Source organism: Oncorhynchus tshawytscha, linkage group LG16, assembly GCF_018296145.1.
Source record: "Oncorhynchus tshawytscha isolate Ot180627B linkage group LG16, Otsh_v2.0, whole genome shotgun sequence".
NCBI lineage: Eukaryota > Metazoa > Chordata > Actinopteri > Salmoniformes > Salmonidae > Oncorhynchus > Oncorhynchus tshawytscha.
Genome location: NC_056444.1, coordinates 82210676 through 82230469, shown reverse-complemented (window position 1 = coordinate 82230469; position 19794 = coordinate 82210676).

The following is a 19794-nucleotide window of genomic DNA, read 5'->3' as shown; positions in this document are numbered from 1 at the left end:
AATATTAATTACCAATGGCAACCATGAATATTAATTACCAATGGCAACCATGACTATGAATTACCAATGGCAACCATGACTATGAATTACCAATGGCAACCATGACTATGAATTACCAATGGCAACCATGACTATGAATTACCAATGGCAACCATGAATATGAATTACCAATGGCAACCATGACTATGAATTACCAATGGCAACCATGAATATTAATTACCAATGGCAACCATGACTATGAATTACCAATGGCAACCATGAATATTAATATGGTTAAGACACGACACCGTGGATGAAGATGCTCAATTCACATAAAAAAAGTGTATGTTTTATGTTTTAGGGAAGAAAAAAAAACATTTACACATTTATTTTCTGAAGAAAATAATCTCATTATATTTCTAATGAAATGTATCAAGAACTACCTTCAGTGGTAGATGATGGCAATGGAAGGGGCTCCAGATGTTAAACTGGGAAGGTCACATAATATTTATCCTTTTCTATCATTAGGAATATTGCAGCCGTGCAAAAAAGACAAGGATATTGTTTTTTGGCAAAAGGTTTCCTGATTAATCTTGGATATGCGCAACCAGATCTGGAGCACCGCCCAACGTGTTGCAGGTAGATCGCTGACTCTATGTATCATGTCACTTTTTGTGTCAAATGCTAATTTCCAGATCACTGTAAAATTATAAGGTCTCTCACTCTCTCTCTCTGTCTCTCTCCTCTCTCTCCTCTCTCCTCTCTCTCTCCTCTCTCCTCTCTCTCCTCACTCTCTCCTCACTCTCCTCTCTCTCCTCACTCTATCCTCTCTCTCTCCACTCACTCTCTCTCCTCTATCTCCTCTCTCCTCACTCACCTCTCTCTCCTCTCCTCGCTCCTCACTCTCTCCTCTCTCTCTCCTCTCTCTCCTCTCTCCTCTCTCCTCTCTCTCTCTGTGTGTGTATGTGTGTGGATGTGTGTCCCAGCCGCCCCTCTGCAGTAGAGAGAGAGAGAGGGAGAGGGAGAGAGATGGAACCAGAGAAGGTATAGCTCCAGTAAGGTACAGAAAAGGTATAGCTCCAGTAAGGTACAGAGAAGGTATAGCTCCAGTAAGGTACAGAGAAGGTATAGCTCCAGTAAGGTACAGAGAAGATATAGCTCCACAATTCTGCCACAACTTCCGCTAGAGCAGTGATGACCTCACAGTACCCTCCAGTGGAACTCAGAGTGGAACTGCTCTATTTCCCGTGTAGTGCACTATACAGGGAATAGGGTGCAGTTTGGGATACACACTACATCTCGTTCCAGTAGAAGCTATAGAATAAAATAGTCCGATGGATGTTGATGGTGCATGATATCGTTGATGAAGTTTTTTATTTTATTTTTTTAAATATATAAAATCAGAGCTGGGTTTATAATGTAAATGTATCATGTTTTAATATATGCTATATTATGCCCTTGTACCCTCCAGTGCAGCTCAACGATCCTTCTGTAAAAGCTACTTTAGTATTAATCATCTGTATATTCCTGCTGACAGGAGGAACTGTGATGATGTTGATGATAATATAGGGCTGTAACTGAACAAGATCATTTGAATACCGTGGCATTATTTTATGAAATCAGATATAGTTTATATTTTCATGACTATATACCCTTTTGGTTTGGTGAGATCATGATAACCAAATCATTCATAATGCGTATTTATCTGCTTGAAAAAATAATAAATAATCCTAAATAAGCATTACAATTTTTATTTTATTTTTTTTGTAATAAAAGAAAATCGAACTGTTGTTACAACCTCATCATATTATCACATTCTCCTCTTTGAACACGTTCATTTCTGGCCCATATATTGAAGGAGACCCCAACTGCCCCACAGTTACACACATCTATCCCTCCCTCTTAGAGGGTAACGTGCCAGTGGGGGAAACGAGAGGGAAAAAAAGAGAGAACCCTTACCCCAGCAAGTTCAAAGCTTGCTGCATTTATTACATCATCAGGAAGTGGAGCTAGCGCCTGAATGGGACAATGCACCATTAGGGGGAGAGGAGAGGAGAAAAAGGGAGGAGGAGGAGGAGAGGAGAGGGGGGAGGAGGAGGAGAAAGGGGGAGGAGAAGAGAGGAGGATGAGAGGAGAGGGGGAGGAGGAGAGAGGCTAAAGGAGGAGGAGAGGAGAGAGGGATGAGAGGCGAGGAGGACAGCCAGGCAGGCAGCTGATCTGGCAAATGAATGGTCGTACACCCCCCTTTCCTCATTCTGGGCCTCCTCCTGCTCACGCAGGCATCTCCCCCATCTCCCCCTGCTCCTTGTCCTCTCCCCAACTCACTCACCCCCAGCCTGTAGACAGACCGCTCAAAGCCGGCCAGTAGCTACCTCTCTCTCTGCACCATGTGACTGCTGACTAGAGTGCGCCTGCCTACTGCCACGATAGTCCAACCAGCACTGCAGAATTCAGCAACTGAGCTAACTGTTCACACTGCTGCAGGACACTGCAGGGCTGCTGCTGTTTTCTGTTCTGCTGGCTGGCTGATGCTCACACACACACACACACACACACACACACACACACACACACACACACACACACACACACACACACACACACACACACACACACACACACACACACACACACACTTTTCCCTCACTCAGGCAAATTGCTCAAGGATGATGGAGAGTGGTAATGGTGGGACAGAACAGAACCAGTGCTCTGCTGCTGCCTACAGTTTTAGGAGGGGTAAGAGGAAGGGAGTGGGAGAGGGGGAAGGAGGAGGGGTAGGGGGTATGGGGAAGGAGGAAGGGGAGGAGGAAAGGGGGAGGGGTCCTGAATTACATAGGTGCAGAGCAGTATGATTGTGATGCACTGTGCAGGGGCAATGGGACTCTTGAGAGATTGGGGGTGAGATGGGGAGAGAGAGAGAGAGAGAGAGAGAGACTACAGTAAAAGCAAACTAGAGAGGAGGGGAAGGGGGGGGGAGGGAGAGATGGGGAGAGAGAGAGAGAGAGAGAGAGAGAGACTACAGTAAAAGCAAACTAGAGAGGAGGGGAAGGGGGAGGGTTGAGGTGCAAGGAAAGAATATCAGGTGAGTGCGGCAATTTGATTTCTGTCAGCGCAGCTGCAGCAGAGCACCCCCAATCAGGAAAGACAGAGAACCCCCGCCCCCTCAGTAAAAATAAGAGACAGAGAGAGAAAGACCCCCTTAGTAAAACTGCAGATGTTAAGAATGATGGCAGGCCCCAGTTCTGGCACGGATGTGAAAGTACGTTATAGTATCAGCCGCCTGTCCTCTGTCCTGTCCTCTGTCCTGTCCTCTGTCCTGTCCTCTGTCCTGTCCTCTGTCCTGTCCCCTGTCCTGTCCTCTACCCTGGCCTGTCCTGTCCTCTGTCCTGGCCTGTCCTCTGTCCTGGCCTGTCCTCTGCCCTGTCCTCTGCCCTGTCCTCTGTCCTGTCCTCTGTCCTGTCCCCTGTCCTCTGTCCTGTCCCCTGTCCTCTGTCTTGTCCCCTGTTCTCTGTCCTACCCTCTGCCCTGTCCTGTCCTCTGTCCTATCCTCTGCGCTGTCCCCTGTCCTCTGTCCTATCCTCTGCCCTGTTCCCTGTCCTGTCCTCTGTCCTGTCCTCTGTCCTGTCCTCTGTCCTGTCCTCTGTCCTGTCCTCTGTCCTGTCCTCTGTCCTGCTAGAGAATAACTACAGATATTTATCCTCATCCTCACGCTACTGAAGATATGTTCTTTGCTCTTTTGTTCTCATGGAAGACTCAATCAATCAATCAATCAATCAATCAATCAATCAATCAATCAATCAATCGTTATTTATAAAACCCTTTTTTTAAACGTCAGCAGTTGTCACAACATGCTTCACAGTTACCTGGCCTAAACCCCAACAACCTGGCCTAAACCCCAACAACCTGGCCTAAACCCCAACCTAAACCACAACAACCTGGCCTAAACCCCAACAACCTGGCCTAAACCCCAACCTAAACCACAACAACCTGGCCTAAACCCCAACAACCTGGCCTAAACCCCAACAACCTGGCCTAAACCCCAACCTAAACCACAACAACCTGGCCTAAACCCCAACAACCTGGCCTAAACCCCAACGACCTGGCCTAAACCCCAACAACCTGGCCTGGCCTAAACCCCAACGACCTGGCCTAAACCCCAACAACCTGGCCTAAACCCCAACAACCTGGCCTAAACCCCAACAACCTGGCCTGGCCTAAACCCCAACAACCTGGCCTAAACCCCAACAACCTGGCCTAAACCCCAACAACCTGACAAAAGAAAGGCCGTTTTCTTTCAAGGTCTTAACACAGTGACCTAAAGATGAACCCCTAACCCTGCACACCAATCAGAAAGACCACCACCTGGATTCACAATGAACCTCTAGGTTGCAGGAGAGCACTAGTTCAGGTACCCTTAACTTCACCTTCACTCAGACATAAACTAAACAAACAAAATAATAGGATCATCTATTCTAATGGTCTTTGGGGGCAATACACATATCGATACACTAGTATGATCAATCATTCAATCAAATGTATTTTATGAAAAGCCTTTTAATAACATCAGTAGTTGTCACAAAGTGCTTTACTGATTACCTGGCCTAAAAACCCCAAAGAGCAAACACTAACCTAGAGTCCTAGAGGGTGATGAGAGAGAAAGAGAGAAAGAGAGAAAGAGAAAGAGAGAGAGAGAGAGAGAGAGAGAGAGAGAGAGAGAGAGAGAGAGAGAGAGAGAGAGAGAGAGAGAGAGAGAGAGAGAGAGGTAGAGAGAGAGAGAGAGAGGTAGAGAGAGAACAAGGACAAAGAGATAGAGAGAGCAGAGAGAGAGGGAGAGGGACAGAAAGGAGAGAGAGAGCGAGAACAAGGACAAAGAGAGAGAGAGAGAGAGAGAGAGCAAAGAGAGGGAGAGGGACAGAAAGGAGAGAGAGAGAGAGAGATTTGATGCAAGTGCAAAAGAGACAAGTCTAGGAGAGAGAGTTCTGCTCTGCAGTACTGAGAGAATGATGAGCCTCTCTCTCTCCTTTCTGTCCCTCTCCCTCTCTCTCTCTCGCTCTCTCTCTCTCTCTTTGTCCTTGTTCTCTCTCTCTCTCTCTCTTTGTCCTTGTTCTCTCTCTCTCTCTCTCTCTCCTTGTTCTCGCTCTCTTGTTCTCTCTCTCTCTCTCTCTCTCTCTCAATTCAATTCAATTCAAAGGGCTTTATTGGCATGGGAAACATGTGTTAACATTGCCAAAGCAAGTGAGGTAGATAATATACAAAAGTGAAATATTGTTAAGTGAAATAAATATAAAACAACCTCTCTCTCTCTCTCTCTCTCTCTATAATATATACTGGTAGCTGGTAGTATATAATATGTAGGCTGTATAATGATCACAAACCGTATATATGATGTATACACTTAGACAGACAACTCTTTAAGGTCACCTCCATTCACATTTCATTTACCTGCATCTTTCTTTCAATAATAAAAACAAAACTGTTCACTCACTGACTCCTCTGTTTTGTGCTCAATCTTCTGCACTAAGACACAACTTCATGATGCCTTCACTGCAGCAGCAGGTCCCTCTGTCTGTCCCGTCCCGTGCAGGCCGTTCCTCTAGCCTCATACTGAGGTGTGAATCCCAAACAGCACCCTGTTCCCTGCGTAGTGCACTACTTTTGACCAGGGCCCACAGGGTGTAGTGCACTACTTTTGACCAGGGCCCACAGGGTGTAGTGCACTACGTACGGAGTAGGGTTCTATTTTGGGACGTCGCCTCAGAGTTCACTCCTACAACTCCTTATCGGTTCATCAGTTCGTGTCTTGATGGTAACATGCATAGTGAAATGTCTTTTCTTACAAACGCCAAACACACACACACACACACACACACACACACACACACACACAAAAACGCAGTAATCAATATCAACGTAATCAATATTCACCTGGCACAACTTACCAATCAATATTCACCTGGCCAATGAGACGATGAACCAACTGAAACAGCTGTCCTAAGCCAAAGAACCGGGAAAACTCCGTGGCATCACCAAGACAACTCACAGAGCAAACTACGCAGAAAGCTGTAATCCACGGACTTATATTAACGTCTACCTTCCTTGCTTACCAAAATCTAACAAAGTAAATAAGGGATAACCTTTGTACGTAAAGACTCCGTCACATTCAAGAACAGACCGGTGTTTCTCCTGAGTCATTTCTCAGTGGAGTGCAGTGCAGTGCAGCAATCCACCGACTGCCTGCTATCTGACACACTCCTGCTATTTAAAGCCTCTCAGAGCAGCCTTCTACCATGTGTTAAACATGGATGGGAGAGCAGCAGAGCCGCAGTGCTGTGTGACTGTCACGGCCGATCACTAACTGGCTAGCTGGGGCTCTGTGACTGTCACGGCCGACCACTAACTGGCTAGCTGGGGCTCTGTGACTGTCACGGCCGATCACTAACTGGCTAGCTGGGGCTCTGTGACTGTCACGGCCGATCACTAACTGGCTAGCTGGGGCTCTGTGACTGTCACGGCCGACCACTAACTGGCTAGCTGGGGCTCTGTGACTGTCACGGCCGATCACTAACTGGCTAGCTGGGGCTCTGTGACTGTCACGGCCGACCACTAACTGGCTAGCTGGGGCTCTGTGACTGTCACGGCCGACCACTAACTGGCTAGCTGGGGCTCTGTGACTGTCACGGCCGACCACTAACTGGCTAGCTGGGGCTCTGTGACCGTCACGGCCAACCACTAACTGGCTAGCTGGGGCTCTGTGACTGTCACGGCCGACCACTAACTGGCTAGCTGGGGCTCTGTGACTGTCACGGCCGACCACTAACTGGCTAGCTGGGGCTCTGTGACTGTCACGGCCGATCACTAACTGGCTAGCTGGGGCTCTGTGACTGTCACGGCCGACCACTAACTGGCTAGCTGGGGCTCTGTGACCGTCAGAGCTCACTAACTGGACTAGCTGGGGCTCTATTACTATGGTCAGACAGTCATTATATTACTATGGTCAGACAGTCATTATATTACTATGGTCAGACAGTCATTATATTACTATGGTCAGACAGTCATTATATTACTATGGTCAGAGCTACTATATTACTGGTCAGACAGTCATTATATTACTATGGTCAGACAGTCATTATATTACTATGGTCAGACAGTCATTATATTACTATGGTCAGACAGTCATTATATTACTATGGTCAGACAGTCATTATATTACTATGGTCAGACAGTCATTATATTACTATGGTCAGACAGTCATTATATTACTATGGTCAGACAGTCATTATATTACTATGGTCAGACAGTCATTATATTACTATGGTCAGACAGTCATTATATTACTATGGTCAGACTGGCATAGACAGCTGTAAGGCTCCTTTAAGAATCACTGGGTCAGCATCACAGAAAGAGAGAGAGCCATGTTAAGGATAAATAAATGACCGTGAGAGAAAATGAACCCTGTCTTACTGCAAGCAGACTCCACCAAAAGCCTATCCAGCCCACAGAGGAAGAGTTGGAATTACAGCATATAGTCCTGAAGACGAAGCCTGAAGAACTAGCTGCAGCGTCACACAAACACAGAAAACTTCCGTTACTCACGGACTCTGTCTTTAGTCTGTTCAGTGGAGCTGGGAGCTGTGGAGCTGGGACGCTGCTGCTGCTGGAAGAGGAGATTATTGTAGCTTCCTTCACGTCGCCGCAAAGTTGACTGCTGCATTGCCTCCTGAACAGAATGACATTGTTTGCTCTCTCTCTCTCTCTCTCTCTCTCTCTCTCTATCCCTCACTCCTCCTCCTTCTCCTGCTCTGTGCTCTCTATTGCTTCCCCTCCTCCTCCTCCTCCTCTTCCTCCTCTTCCTCCTCCTCCTTCTCCTGTTTCGCATGCTCTACTGGCAGCACAAACTGCACCGCTCAGCAGTGTTTCCCCTCTCGCTCTCTCTACCTCTCTCTCTACCTCTCTCTCTCTCTCTACCTCTCTCTCTCTCTACCTCTACCTCTCTCTCTCTCTCTCTCTACCTCTCTCTCTCTCTCTCTACCTCTCTCTCTCTCTCTACCTCTCTCTCTCTCTCTCTCTACCTCTCTCTCTCTCTCTACCTCTCTCTCTCTCTCTACCTCTCTCTCTCTCTCTCTCTCTCTCTCTCTCTCTCTCTCTCTCTCTACCTCTCTCTCTCTCTCTACCTCTCTCTCTCTCTCTCTCTCTACCTCTCTCTCTCTCTCTACCTCTCTCTCTACCTCTCTCTCTCTCTCTACCTCTCTCTCTCTCTCTCTCTACTGCAGCACAGCGGATCCTGCATCATGAGGGGAGAGAGAGAGAGGAGGGCTGCTCTGCGTATCTGAGTGGGACAGCACTTTTAAAGGGGAACAAGGCAGCAGTAACCGACAGGGTCAGTGTGTGTGAACAAGGCAGCAGTAACCTACAGGGTCAGTGTGTTGTCCCTAATGACCCCCTATTCTTGTGGTAATAGGTAAAAAGGTACAAATAAAATTCCCTGGTCAAGAGTAGTGCACTATAAACTAATGGCATAGGGTGCCATTTGGGTCACAGATAGTGTTTGCATAGCCTTAGACCATCCTCCCCCTCACCTCACCCCCTCCATCCCCCTAGCAGGGTAACCAACAAACTCCTCGCGAGAGGGTCCCTTCTCCTCCTCTTCACCCCTCCTCCTCCCTTTCACCCCTCCTCCTCCCTTTCACCCCTCCTCTTCCTCCTCTTCTTCACCCCTCCTCTTCACCCCCTCCTCCTCCTCTTCACCCCTCCTCCTCCTCCTCCTCTTCACCCCTCCTCCTCTTCTTCTTCACCCCTCCTCCTCCTCCTCCTCCTCCTCTTCACCCCTCCTCCTCCTCCTCTTCACACCTACCCCTCCTACTCTTCACCCCTCCTCCTCCTCTTCACCCCTCCTCCTCCTCTTCACACCTACCCCTCCTACTCTTCACCCCTCCTCCTCCTCTTCACCCCTCCTCCTCCTCTTCACCCATCCTCCTGCTCTTCACCCCTCCCCTCCTCCACTTCACCCCTCCTCCTCTTCACCCCTCCTCCTCCTCTTCACCCATCCTCCTGCTCTTCACCCCTCCCCCTCCTCCACTTCACCCCTCCTCCTCCCTCCTCCTCCTTTTCACCCCTCCTCCTCCTCCTCTTCACCCCTCCTCCTCCTCCTTTTCACCCCTCCTCCTCCTCCTTTTCACCCCTCCTCCTCTTCACCCCTCCTCCTCCTTTTCACCCCTCCTCCTCCTCTTCACCCCCTCCTCCTCCTCTTCACCCTCCTTCTCCTCTTCACCCCTCCTCCTCCTCTTCACCCCTCCCCCTCCATTTCACCCCTCCTCCTCCTCTTCACCCCTCCCCCTCCTCCTCTTCACCCCTCCCCTCCTCCTCTTCACCCCTCCCCTCCTCCTCCTCCTCCTTCATCCTCCGCTTTATACATTTTTAAATAGTGCAGCCAAATTATTACACCATCCTTTCAGGATTACAGTAGTGTATACACACACACACACACACCCACACACACACACACACATACACACTCCGCTTCAGAAGTACCAGATTTTATGATTCTCTGGTTGTCCTTATGTCATACTGCCTCTCCGTTCCTTCTAATGTAACATCCCCACTGGGCGTCTCATCTAATGTAACATCCCCACTGGGCGTCTCATGTAATGTAACATCCCCACTGGGCGTCTCATCTAATGTAACATCCCCACTGGGCGTCTCATCTAATGTAACATCCCCACTGGGCGTCTCATCTAATGTAACATCCCCACTGGGCGTCTCATCTAATGTAACATCCCCACTGGGCGTCTCATCTAATGTAACATCCCCACTGGGCGTCTCTTCTAATGTAACATCTCATCTGATGTAACATTCCCACTGGGCGTCTCATCTAATGTAACATCTCATCTAATGTAACATCCCCACTGGGCGTCTCATCTAATGTAACATCTCATCTAATGTAACATCCCCACTGGGCGTCTCATCTAATGTAACATCTCATCTAATGTAACATCCCCACTGGGCGTCTCATCTAATGTAACATTCCCACTGGGCGTCTCATCTAATGAAACATCCCCACTGGGATGTTATTTAAAAGGATCCCAGAACACATTTAACCTGCTCTTTAAAAGATTCCCAGAACACATTTAACCTGTTCTTTAAAAGGATCCCAGAACACATTTAACCTGCTCTTTAAAAGATTCCCAGAACACATTTAATCTGTTCTTTAAAAGGTTCCCAGAACACATTTAATCTGTTCTTTAAAAGGTTCCCAGAACACATTTAATCTGTTCTTTAAAAGGTTCCCAGAATATTTCTTTAGGTTGTGGGAACAGCCTGGTGGGAACACTGTGGGACTAGGTGTGTGCCGACATGGCCATACCCGTAGTTGTACTCATATCTGTAAATTGACAGTTGATAGTCGGATCGGAATTGGACGAAACAGAAATGTTTTAATATGCCCAAGTAGATATTGGCAAAATACCTCCCTGCACGTGTATAGACCAAACAAGTTGCAGGTTAGGAGCAACGTGCAGAGGGGTGTTTGTTTGTCTGTGTGTGTCTGACCTCTGTCTGTGTGTCCTCAACTTGCAGCAGGCAGACCAGTTTTCTGTCACTCAGTCTGAATGCGCATCGGCATTTCATATTCTTTCTCTACCCTCGCCCCACTTGTTAGAAATTGTGCACGTTGATAGCTTGAGAGCAAATGTCCTCGCCATGTGGTTTATCATAGTAGTAGACAAACAGGAGGCAGAAGCAGGCTGAATGATCAGACCCAAACAGAGAAGTGAAAGTGATGGGAGTGGTTGGCGAATAACCGCAGTCAACCTGAAATATTGTGTGGATGAAGGCCGAGTGGGTTAGGGTTAGGGTTAGGGTGTTGAATAAAGAGAAAAGAAATACCTTTTAAAAAATTGTATCCATAAATGTATCATTCTTGTTGAGTTTATATCTATAGGCTACTTTGAGTTTTTACCTTTCATTGTTTTATACCATCTGACATTAGTGTGAAAGACTACGCTTTACGGCCTAACTGAACATGTGTCAAATAGTCTACACAGCCAATCTCCAAATGCTTTAGGGAACAAGCAGAAAACATTAATGTCAATCCACTAGTGGTGTAAAGTACTTCATATTACTACTTAAGTAAAAAATACTTCATAGTACTACTTAAGTAAAAAATAAATCATAGTACTACTTAAGTAAAAAATACTTCATAGTACTACTTAAGAAAAAATACTTTAGTACTACTTAAGTAAAAAATAAATCATAGTACTACTTAAGTAAAAAATACTTCATAGTACTACTTAAGTAAAAAATACTTCATAGTACTACTTAAGTAAAAAATACTTCATAGTACTACTTAAGTAAAAAATATTTCATAGTACTACTTAAGTTAAAATACTTTATAGTACTACTTAAGTAAAAAATACTTCATAGTACTACTTAAGTAAAAAATAAATCATAGTACTACTTAAGTAAAAAATACTTCATAGTACTACTTAAGTAAAAAATACTTCATAGTACTACTTAAGTAAAAAATATTTCATAGTACTACTTAAGTAAAAAATACTTCATAGTACTACTTAAGTAAAAAAATATTTCATAGTACTACTTAAGTAAAAAATACTTCATAGTACTATTTAAGTAAAAATACTTTATAGTACTACTTTATAGTGCTACATTTTTGGGGGGTATCTGTACTTTGCTTTACTATTACATACAGTACATTTTAACAATTACATTTACTTTTGTTACTTAGGTATATTTAAAACCAAATACTTTTAGACTTTTATTCAAGTAGTATTTTACTGGGTGACTTTCCATTTTACTTGAGTCATTTTCTATTAAGGTATCTTTACTTTGACTCAAGTATGACAATTAGGTACTTTTTCCACCACTACAATCCACTGAGGCAAAAAGGACATTGTCGATTTTAAGTTTAATTCAATTAGACAAAAGCTGCGAAAGGAGAGTTGAAAATAAAGAGAAGGGAGGAGCCAGTTTGGTGAAGCGGTAAAAGAGGATGATGATTGAGAGGCGTCATACAAATTCAACAGTTACAAGACAGTGCTTTAAATAGGCCTATGGAATGTCAAGGAAACTGTAGACTATACTGTTTAGATGGGTTAAACGGAAACTGCAATCTGGACACTGACTGTAGGTCTATAACCTCTCACATAATCTTAATAATAAATCCTGCAGAATTAATAATTTATTGTAGTAAAATTAAACACCTATATGTAGGCAAAATGTTGACTTGGGAACAGGAGTGGAGAATTTTCTTTATTTTTATTTCAACATCTTGAGAGAAATGCGCGTGCTCATTAAATACCATCTGCAGAGGTCCTGTCTTTATCAGTGTCATAAAAGCTGATAGCATTTCAACCACATTAAATATGCATTGAAGTCGAAATGAAATAATATCAGAAACAACGTTTGGTCGTTTTCACAGATTTCCGTTTCCTTAATAACTGGTCAAACTGATGTCATTTGGACACAGAAAATCGTTCCTGTTTTTTTTATATTTTTGCTGCGTTATTTCATTTTCTCCCCGGTCCCTAAACATCTGCTCCATGAAAAAAGATGACAGGGAATTGTTTTACCAATGTCAACTAGAGCGAAGAATTCATTCTATCGATCTATTACATTATTCTGTTGAGCAACGGTTTATGTTGTGTTCTAGTGCAACATATAGCAACAGAAGAGAAGCTACATGTATCTCATTATAGACAAGTTGACGAACAAATAGCCTGCCAAAATGTCGGAAATTATAAGAAGAAACATATCGAAATCAGGCAATAACAACAACAAAAAACCTGCACCCCCTGTCAAAAATTGTTAATTTGACTAGCCTATAGCACATTTTCTATATTTGCAGGTTAGGGTTGGGTGTGGGCCTTAGATTTTCACTTTATGACGTATAGCTCGGTGATTGCAGATGAACAAACAGCTGACCCGTGCACCACTAGCGAGCGAACAGAGAAATACAAATTAACTCTATCCAATCAGAACAGGAGAATCAACGTTCAGCCCGCCCTTCTCTTTTACAGACAGGCTAACTAGCCAGTTGAGTTATTTAGATCGCGTACATTAGCACCTCACTTGACTGACATGAGAAAGATTCGTGCTGGCCACGAAATAATTTTTTCCAGAAAATTGCCAATATCAAGTTGCGATAGTCGTTTTGTCCGACTACTTGGCACACCTCTAGTGGGGACATCAAAAAATATATGTTTCCAAAACACAAAAACTGTCCGGTTGTGTGGATAATTCTACAATGTTTCTTTTAGGTTGTAAAAAAAACCATTCACCTGATGTTACAAGAACGTTCCCAGAACACATTTAGTATTTATTTTATTTTAAACGTTCCCAGAATGTTTCTTTAGGTTGTGGGATCATTGTGGGGATATGAACAACAGATAGGTTCCCAAAACACTAAAACTGCCCAGTTGTACTGACATTCAGATAATGTTCGTATCAGGGTGAAACAGGAGATTCCTATAATGTAAAAATGTTGACAGAACACCTGGTAAAATTCTTTAAAGGTTCCCAGAACATTTAATTAAGTTATGGGAGTAGTAAGAATATTTTTTGGTGATATTCACATATAATCAGTTTGTGAAGTTCAGAGCATATTTGTTTTTAAACATAATATTCGATTGATGTACACTCAATATACATTTGACCATGTCTTGGAGTTCCTCAGAACATGTACAATAACCACAATGTTCTCAGAATGTACATTTGTTTAGTTCTAAAGACAGGTTTTAATAAATAAATACAAATCCTCTGCACCACCAGGGAAGCTCTCAAATATATGTATATTTCTTTCAGTACATAGCCACGGCAGTATGGTCAATCAGGAATTCCATGCTTCCTTTTTTAAAAATCTTTCTTAGACAGGGATATACTGGTAACTGAGTTTTTCACCCCCCTCTTCATATGCTGTGTACTTCTGGGCCCATATTTACAAGGTGTCCAAGACTACTGAGTGCTGATCTAGGATCACATGTGCTTTTCAGAATATAAGCAATAAGGGGACAAGGGGATCTTTTGCACTCCATTATTTCTATCTCTACTTTGCACATTCTTCCACTGCAACTCTACCATTCCAGTGTTTTACTTGCTATATTGTATTTACTTTACCTCCCTTATCTCACCTCATTTGCTCACATTGTATATATTTCTACTGTATCATTGACTGTATGTTTGTTTTACTCCATGTGTAACTCTGTGTTGTTGTATGTGTCGAACTGCTTTGCTTTATATTGGCCAGGTCGCAATTGTAAATGAGAACTTGTTCTCAACTTGCCTACCTGGTTAAATAAAGGTGAAATTAAAAATTAAAAATCAAGCATTTTAAAGTAGGAATTAAATCAGGTCCGTTTAAAAAAAAACATTGAACAGTCAAGTTTTACACAATGATGATTTTTTAATTGTATTTTTTACAATTGTCTAAATTTTGCATTTCTGACTGGATTTATACATCTGGATGAAATAAAGACATCCTCTCTTCTAGTAGATTATATCTGAGCCTCCATTTTTGTCAAAATTAACATTGATAAGGTATATGTGGGATTGAACCTTTAATCTTGAGCTCTGCATGCAGATCATTTACCCACTGTTCCACCTGGGGATAACTGGGGATAACTGGGGATAACTGGGGATAACTGTGGTGTTCTGTATTTTTGTTCTGTCTAATATGGTCAATCAGAACACAGAACGTACGATCCTATCCCTCTGGTGCCCCATTGTCTCTGGTCAAAAGTAGTGCACTGAATAGGGTGCCATTTGAGACGGATCCAGCCTGGCTGTCCTGCTGAATAGGGTGCCATTTGAGACGGATCCAGTCTGGCTGTCCTGCTGAATAGGGTGCCATTTGAGACGGATCCAGTCTGGCTGTCCTGCTGAATAGGGTGCCATTTGAGACGGATCCAGCCTGGCTGTCCTGCTGAATAGGGTGCCATTTGAGACGGATCCAGCCTGGCTGTCCTGCTGAATAGGGTGCCATATGAGACGGATCCAGCCTGGCTGTCCTGCTGAATAGGGTGCCATCCAGTCTGGCTGTCCTGCTGAATAGGGTGCCATTTGAGACGGATCCAGCCTGGCTGTCCTGCTGAATAGGGTGCCATTTGAGACGGATCCAGCCTGGCTGTCCTGCTGAATAGGGTGCCATTTGAGACGGATCCAGCCTGGCTGTCCTGCTGAATAGGGTGCCATTTGAGACGGATCCAGCCTGGCTGTCCTGCTGAATAGGGTGCCATTTGAGACGGATCCAGCCTGGCTGTCCTGCTGAATAGGGTGCCATTTGAGACGGATCCAGTCTGGCTGTCCTGCTGAATAGGGTGCCATTTGAGACGGATCCAGTCTGGCTGTCCTGCTGAATAGGGTGCCATTTGAGACGGATCCAGTCTGGCTGTCCTGCTGAATAGGGTGCCATTTGAGACGGATCCAGCCTGGCTGTCCTGCTGAATAGGGTGCCATTTGAGACGGATCCAGCCTGGCTGTCCTGCTGAATAGGGTGCCATATGAGACGGATCCAGTCTGGCTGTCCTGCTGAATAGGGTGCCATTTGAGACGGATCCAGCCTGGCTGTCCTGCTGAATAGGGTGCCATTTGAGACGGATCCAGCCTGGCTGTCCTGCTGAATAGGGTGCCATTTGAGACGGATCCAGCCTGGCTGTCCTGCTGAATAGGGTGCCATTTGAGACGGATCCAGCCTGGCTGTCCTGCTGAATAGGGTGCCATTTGAGACGGATCCAGCCTGGCTGTCCTGCTGAATAGGGTGCCATTTGAGACGGATCCAGTCTGGCTGTCCTGCTGAATAGGGTGCCATTTGAGACGGATCCAGCCTGGCTGTCCTGCTGAATAGGGTGCCATTTGAGACGGATCCAGCCTGGCTGTCCTGCTGAATAGGGTGCCATTTGAGACGGATCCAGCCTGGCTGTCCTGCTGAATAGGGTGCCATTTGAGACGGATCCAGTCTGGCTGTCCTGCTGAATAGGGTGCCATATGAGACGGATCCAGTCTGGCTGTCCTGCTGAATAGGGTGCCATATGAGACGGATCCAGTCTGGCTGTCCTGCTGAATAGGGTGCCATATGAGACGGATCCAGTCTGGCTGTCCTGCTGAATAGGGTGCCATATGAGACGGATCCAGTCTGGCTGTCCTGCTGAATAGGGTGCCATTTGAGACGGATCCAGCCTGGCTGTCCTGCTGAATAGGGTGCCATTTGAGACGGATCCAGCCTGGCTGTCCTGCTGTTTCCCATCACTGGTTTGTGTAACATAAGCAGTGCAACAGGAAGGATCTCTGTCTTGTCCACACGCCGTTTCTCTCCTTTGTCCCCCCCCCACAGCATACTGTATCTCTCCTGTCGCATACAGGTCTGAAATATCACCCTCGATCCCCTGTCTCGCTCGCTCGCTCTCTCTCTCCTCAATCTAGTACACTCCCTATGACACTAGGTAAAATGCCCCGGCAGCATCTTTCTCTCTCTCTCAATTCAATTCAATTCAATGGGCTTCATTGGCATGGGAAAAATATGTTAACATTGCCAAAACAAGTGAAGTAGATAATAAAAAAAAGTGAAATAAACAATAAAAATTAACAGTAAACATTACACACACAAAAGTTCCAAAAGAATAAAAGGCATTTCAAATGTCATATAACAATGTACAAATGGTTAATGTACAGAAGAGAAAATAAATAAACCTAAATATGGGTTGTATTTACAATGGTGTTTGTTCTTTCCTGGTTGCTCTTTTCTTAAGGCAACAGGTCACAAATCTTGCTGCTGTGATGTCACACTGTGGTATTTCACCCAGTAGATATGGGAGGTTAGCTAAATTGTTTTTACTTGTGAATTGTTTGTGTATCTGTGTATTTTGAGGGTAATATGTGTTTCTAAATATGGTCATACATTTGGCAGGAGGTTAGGAAGTGCAGCTCAGTTTCCACCTCATTTTGTGGGCAGTGTGCACATAGCCTGTCTTCTCTTGAGAGCCAAGTCTGCCTACGGCGGCCTTTCTCAATAGCAAGGCTATGCTCACTGAGTCTGTACATAGTCAAAGATTTCCTTAAGTTTGGGTCAGTCACAGTGTTCAGGTATTCTGCCACTGTGTACTCTCTGTTTGGGGCCAAATAGCATTCTAGTTTGCTCTGTTTTTTGTTGTTAATTCTTTCCAATGTGTCAAGTAATTATCTTTTTGTTTTCTCATGATTTGGTTGGGTCTAATTGTGTCGCTGTCCTGGGGCTCTGTGGGGTGTGTTTGTATTTGTGAACACAGCCCCAGCTTGCTTAGGGGACTCAGGTTCATCTCTCTGTAGGTGATGGCTTTGTTATGGAACAACCATAAAGGGCAATGGGTTCTATAACTGATTCAAGTATTTTTAGCCAGATCGTTCACAGCTTTGTGGAAGTTACCTGTGGCGCTGATGTTTAGGCCAAGGTATGTATCGTTTTTTGTGTGCTTTAGGGCAACGGTGTCTAGATGGAATTTGTATTTGTGGTCCTGGTGACTGAACCTTTTTTGGAACACCATTATTTTTGTTTGACTGAGATTTACTGTCAGGTCCCAGGTCTGTCCATGGATTCTTCAATTACATTGATTTCTGACGTGCTGTTCCTTCTTTTTCCGTACTGTATTTCTGTATCGTTTTAGTGATTCATCATAGTGAAGGCTGTTAATTTTCTTCGGTTTTCTTTTTGAAATTTTTAGATTTGATAGGGAAGCTGAGATATCAAATATATTGTTTAGGTTTTCTACGTTTACACCTTCACTATTACAGTGGAACGTTTTGTCAGGAAGTTGTCTAAAAGGGCTTGAATTTGTTGTTGCCCAATTGTTTTTTGGTAGGTGTCCACATTACATTCCTTCTATCTCTAGTATTTCCTAATATTACTCAGTTCCTTTGGCTTTGATGCCTCATCATTGAATATTGCTCTGTTCAAGTAGACTGTGATTTTGCTGTGATCTGACTGGGGTGTCAGTGAGCTGACTGAACGCTCTGAGAGACTCTGGGTTGAGGTCGGTGATAAAGTAGTCTACAGTACTACTGCCAAGAGATGAGCTATATGTATACCTACCATAGGAGTCCCCTCAAAGCCTACCATTGACTATGTACATACCCAGCGTGCGACAGAGTTGCAGGAGTTGTGACCCATTTTTGTTGGTTATGTTATCTTAGTTGTGCATAGGGGGTCATATGGGGGAGGTAATGCTGTCACCTCCAGGTAGGTGTTTGTCCCCCTGTGTGCTGAGGGTGTCAGGTTCTTTTCCGGTTCTGGCATTTAAGTCACCACAGACTAGTACATGTCCCTTGGCCTGGAAATGATTGATTTCCCCCTCTAGGATGGGGAAACTGTCTTCATTCAAATCAAATCTAATTTATTTATAAAGTCCTTCTTACATCAGCTGATATCTCAAAGTGCTGTACAGAAACCCAGCCTAAACCCCAAACAGCAAGAAATGAAGGTGTAGAAGCACGGTGGCTAGGAAAAACTCCCTAGAAAGGCCAAAACCTAGGAAGAAACCTAGAGAGGAACCAGGGTATGTGGGGTGGCCAGTCCTCTTCTGGCTGTGCTGGGTGGAGATTATAACAGAACATGGCCAAGATGTTCAAATGTTCATAAATTTCCAGCATGGTCAAATAATAATAATCACAGTGGTTGTCGAGGGTGCAGCAAGTCAGCACCTCAGGAGTAAATGTCAGTTGGCTTTTCATAGTCGATCATTCAGAGTATCTCTACAGCTCCTGCTGTCTCTAGAGAGTTGAAAACAGCAGGTCTGGGACAGGTAGCACGTCCAGTGAACAGGTCAGGGTTCCATAGCCGCAGGCAGAGCATTTGAAACTGGAGCAGCAGCACGGCCAGGCGGACTGGGGACAGCAAGGAGTCATCAGGCCAGGTAGTCCTGAGGCATGGTCCTAGGGCTCAGGTCCTCCGAGAGAGAGAAAGAAGGAGAGAATTAGAGAACGCACACTTAAATTCACACAGGACACCGGATAAGACAGGAGAAATACTCCAGATATAACAGACTGACCCTAGCCCTCCGACACATAAACTACTGCAGTATAAATACTGGAGGCTGAGACAGGAGGGGTCATTAAAGTATGGAGATTCTAGTGGGGGGGTTATAGGTAGCACACAGGAGGACTTTTTTCTCTGTTAAGATAATTTCCTTTTGAATTTCTACCCAAAATGTAAAATGTTCCTGTTTTGATTAATTTAATGGAGTGAGTTAGGTCTGCTCTATACCAAATTAGCATACCCCCTGAGTACCTTCCCTGTTTCACACCTGGTAGTTTGGTGGATGGGACTAGCAGTTCTCTGTAACCTAGAGGGCAACCAGTGGGTCTGTCTCCTCTATACCATGTTTCTCGTAAGATGACAATGTCTGTATTTAAGATTTCTTTGGTGAAGTCCAGGTTCCTGCTCTTTAGGCCGAAGGGAGATGACCACAGGCTTGGGAAATTCCAGGATGAGATAGGGAAGGCTTTGTGTTCCATAAAGTGTCCAATGTTGTTGGTCGTGTGGTTTGGCCTCAAGCCAGTAAGTGTGAGCAGAGCCTGCTGAGCATCTGGTACATACCATCGGCTCGGGCTAGTGTAAGAGTGGGGGTTGGGCCTGTTTGCCTGCTCAAGGCCTGGGCGTATGTGTTCTCTCTCTCTCTCTCTCGTGTGTGTGTGTGCAACCGTGTGTGTGTGTGTGTGCGACCGTGTGTGTGTGTGCGCGTGTGCGTGCGGCCGTGTGTGTGTGTGTGTGTGCGTGCGACCGTGTGTGTGTGTGTGCGCGACCGTGTGTGTGTGACCGTGTGTGTGTGTGTGTGTGTG